We start from the raw sequence: 4,688 nt of genomic DNA on the forward strand, positions 1-4,688 counted from the left end.
TTTGTTTGAAGGAAATTTAGTTTATTATAACGAACAAAGTATCTACACATAAAATAACAATGGCAAAAACGCAGTGAAAGGTTTTACGTCAAACAAAAATATCAAGAAAAGCTCATCATCGCATTATACAATGATGATGATCTTAATAACATGCACAAGTAAAACAAGTAAAATACATATACAAGTGAGTGAGTTTGGTTTAACGCCGCTTTAAAAACAGTATTCCAGTTATATCACGGCGTGTCAGCTCAATATGGGAGGGAAACCCGAAAGGATGCAGGTCTCAAACCTTTACCACTTTGGTGAAGCCCACGAGTACAACTATGGTACCTTGAAATGTCTCGGGGCGAAGCCGGATTCGAACCTACAATCATAGGTTCGTGGCGTGCGCAAGGGATGCAACTCTGCACAGCGAACTGCGGAGCTACCCTAACCCTAACCCCAAACCCAATCCATACCCAAAAGGAACCAGTGCAAATCTGGGACTAACAAGAATAATGCATTTATAATATATCCATACCTATTACCTTCATCGCAATAATTAGTCAGGCGGGCATATAATCCCTTAATGAACTTGAAATAACAATTGTCCAATCCAGAGTCCTTTCAAACATCGTTCGGGTGGTCAGGCTCGCTGACTTCAATTGCGTGGATCTGTGCTCATGATTTCAGTCACTGGATAGTCTGGTCAAGACTCGATTATTTTACAGACAGCCATATAGCTGGAATATAGCTGAGTGCGGCGTTAAACAACAATAAAACAATAAAACATCCGTGATAAGGAAATAACAATGATCATGTTGCGATTTATCGAGCACTTCCGGTAGATCGATTGCGCACTCGGTTTTATAGCCGTCTATAAAATGTATAATGCGGGTTTTACGCCTCATTCATACAGCAGCCATTTGTGTCTATGGCAGGTATGCGAGTTCTTATTCGTTCATTCTCGTAATCCAAACAACAAGAAACACAGTACCAAAAATCCCAATCAGGAGAGATCCAATGATAACGCTTGTGTAGATACAACATACAGCATTTTTCGCGAGGACTCTGGCCTCAGACCGGAGTCCCAGATCTTTGTACCTTTTGGCTTCCCATGCATATTTGTTGGCAAATGCGGCGGGTACACAGCAACACAACAGGCTCAAGTAAGATGCAATGATGATGTGTTTTATTTTACCCCATGGCTTGGGCACAAGAGACTCTTTGGGTAGAATTTTAAGATGCACACCTCTTTCCGCTATGACAACATACGGGTTAGGTTCGGCTGTTTGTACTGACGTGTCGTCTGCTTTTGAAGAAGTGTCGTCTGCTGTCTTGGCACCTTCGTCTTCCATTTTTATCTGTACATCGTCATTCCCCAGATTTGCAGACATGTCGTATACACTCTCTTAAGATGGGAAATGTTCTGGAAAAATAAAAGTATCGAATGAATTAAGTTCGTAGATACTCAAATTCATTTTTAGAAGACAAGCCATATCGCAGTATTATCTTTCAAATTTGTTATTATGGAGAAGAAAAATAGACAAAAAAACACAAAATATTCAAAATCTCCCTCGTACAAAGTGACTGAAATTGGTTAACGCTGCTATATAAATTTGAACACCTGGTATTATCACTCTTTGATATTATTTGTATACCTGGTGTCATCACTAGTTATTTACAATATAGTCGGAGTCGTACAAAGCTTATAGGAGATATTTCTTATGATTATGGTTGGTTGGTTTGTTGATTTACGCCGCACTCAGCAATATTCACGCTATAAGAACGCGGCCTGTAAATAATCCAATCTGGACCAGACAATCCAGTGATTAATATCATGAGCATCGATCCACGCAATTGGGATCGATGACATGCATCAACTATGATTATGGAAAGGATTCTTTCACTTTTATTTGCTTGGTTAAAATATTAAACGTGATGGATCACACAGTGTCGGATTAATTGAGTAGTAGGTTCCATTTGGACGCAAATAACGCGCGAACATACTGACGCACTGTTGAGAAACCAAGAGTCACAATAGCGAAGAATAGCTACGATTCAAACCAACGTCCAGCGGATCCTGCCACAGCAAAAGGACGCAACTCTTCAAAGCCGAATAGTGTTACCTTGGAGTACACACCCAACCACGTTCCCGTAAACATTTGAAGTGTTGATTCCGATCATGGAAGTGTGGCTCACGCTGGGGTTCCTGTTCAGCTTGAACCTCACTTCCCAAATGTCGCACAACAAACGGGCGACACAAGCAATAACAGTTGCATGCTCAGAATTGAACGTGTTGTATACAAGTAGGAGGGTATTGTTATCACGAACAACAAATATTGTTATTTATTATTACACGATGATTTAATGTGAGCCACATAGCCATAGCATCAGTTCAGTCTTTTGGAATCTAATATTGTCTTTGACGCATCAGTGAGTGAGTATGGTTTTACGCCGCCTTTGACAATATTCCAACTATATCACAGCTGGGGACACCAGAAAATGGCTTCACAAACCCACCGACCCTTGAAGCATATGTTACCAAAATGATGTCCGAAGATTTGCCTAGCTTTTAGTTTGTTCAGGTGAACATTTGACATGCCTGTGCGTGTGTTTCTTACGGTGTTCGATACACTCGCCCTTTCGCGAACACAAAGTATTATTACTTTGTATCTTCACTTGTTGTTTATAATATAGTCGGAATCGTACGATGGACTCTGCTTTTAGAAGATATTTCTTATGTTTGTGGAAAGGCTTTTGTCGCTTTTATTGGCTTGCTTAACATAGCACTTGATGTTAAAACACGTGGGTTCTTGTCATCCATTTACGATTCGATTTCAAAATACACTCTTCAAAAAAAGAAACCCACAGGTAGTATGTTGTTCATTGAGCGCAACCTTGTGGCCTTATGTGACATGACAATGAACAGTTTTCACTGCCTTTGGACCACGACGACATGTGACTATCATATTTGTATCTATGATATTAAATAAAATTAGATGTACAATAAATTTACTAAAAATCTACCTCGCGGTTTTTGGTGGGTTTTTTTAAGAGTGTAGTATTTTATACCTTTGGTCAAGGGAGCAAGCGCTGAATATGTTGTGGAAAACGGAACTACAAACTTATTTTCCTACTGAAGAAATCAACATTTTATATTTGTTGATATTGATTTAAATCTGGTTTAGACCCGAGACGATCCTGGGTAGAATAGGTCTTTTTGGTATAACGCGGTCGGGGATCGAACCCCGGACCTTCCGCTCCCCGGGCGGACGCTCTACCATTAGACCAGGGAGGCGGTACCAATCGACATAAAACCTGGGATATAGCTGAATACGGCTTAAACATGGAACAAACTTGAAATAAAACCTGGTAGGCAGATAAACTTGTGAAAGAAATAGCAGGAACTCTTACATAAAATGTTCTACAATATGTACATAATACAAAAGTGCAAAGATGAGCTGTATAATTTACTCAACCGGTTTCAAGAGTATATATCTATCTCAACTTACTGTTATGAAATGTACCAAGCTGTTATATGTGTTCGTCGTCGGTACAGGGCTTTCTGTTTATTTCATCTACACATTAACGAGAGGTTTATATACATACAATTACGGTATCCACGCCTAATGATGGCTTGCGCAAGGGTTCAACTCCTTGCATCGAGGTTCGCCCCCTTATGTTCTCCACGGCGTTGTATGCATGCACAAGCAATGTGGAGAGTATAGCACTATATCCGCGTTGACTCCGCGAAGCTTACTGTAGTTAATTCTGACGTCACTGGGCCGCTCCCGTCTGATTCCGATGTAATCAGGCCGGTCCAGTGTTTTCTGAGAAATGGTAACTCTAATTGTTCTATAGAATCAAGAATTTTTATTGTACAGAACACCCTCGTAGGGCAGGGTACAGACTATCTACACATGGAATAAATATAATTATATACATTATGTACATTATACAAAAAAGATCTTACATATTATTTTCATCCACAGTATATAAACATTAATGTATATCATAAGGTGTCTGGCAGCGTACACTTAGTGTAGATATTGTATTGATAAGTCAAAATAGTTCTATATGTATATGTTAACCCCAGGGGATTCCGGGTGAGACTTACATGTAGTATCCGTCAATCTTTACTGTGTGATCAAGTTTATTTCAGCATCGGCACGGGGGCAAGGGGGCACAGGTGGTTCAGTCGTCTAAGGCGCCGCGATTCGCTGTGCAGAGTTGCGTCCCTTGGGCACGCCAGAAACCTATGATTGTGGGTTCGAATCCCGGTTCGCCCCGTTTGTTTCTAGGTTTGTCAGCACCGTGCCCGTGCTCGTGGGTTTCACCGAAGACCTGCATCACTTCGGGCTTTCCTCCATTAAGCTGACACGCCGCGATATAACTGGAATACTGTTGAAAGCGGCGTTAACCCAACTCACTCACTCACTCACTCAGCATCGGCCCATGGTGCAGTTGTTTAAAGAAGCCTATACATTGCCAGATTTCTTATCAATAAATTAAATTCATGTTTAGTAGAATATTTCGAGTATTTGCTTGAGATGCAGAGGTCACGTAATACAAAATACATGCAAGTTTTACCAGCACGCAGAAAATGATACTCATCCTCCACAGAGCATAATTTGCATACATTAAAAAGGGTTTTTTGTCTTTAGAAACATTTGTAAATCCACTAATTTTAGTTTATGCGAGATACA

The 4,688-nt window shown here is 40.4% G+C and overlaps 1 long non-coding RNA gene across 1 annotated transcript; it reads right to left on the minus strand.

Annotated features, from left to right (window-relative positions):
- Window positions 1-4,141, minus strand: LOC124138269. Its single transcript, XR_006861613.2, has 2 exons — window positions 3,495-4,141; window positions 1-1,408 (listed from the first exon to the last, which is right to left on the minus strand). It is a non-coding gene; the product is annotated as an uncharacterized LOC124138269 (long non-coding RNA).
- Between the last annotated feature and the right edge of the window lie 547 nt (window positions 4,142-4,688).

The sequence above is a fragment of the Haliotis rufescens genome, unplaced genomic scaffold (genome assembly GCF_023055435.1).
Source record: "Haliotis rufescens isolate VD_foot unplaced genomic scaffold, xgHalRufe1.0.p SCAF_5, whole genome shotgun sequence".
Classification (NCBI taxonomy): Eukaryota; Metazoa; Mollusca; class Gastropoda; order Lepetellida; family Haliotidae; genus Haliotis; species Haliotis rufescens.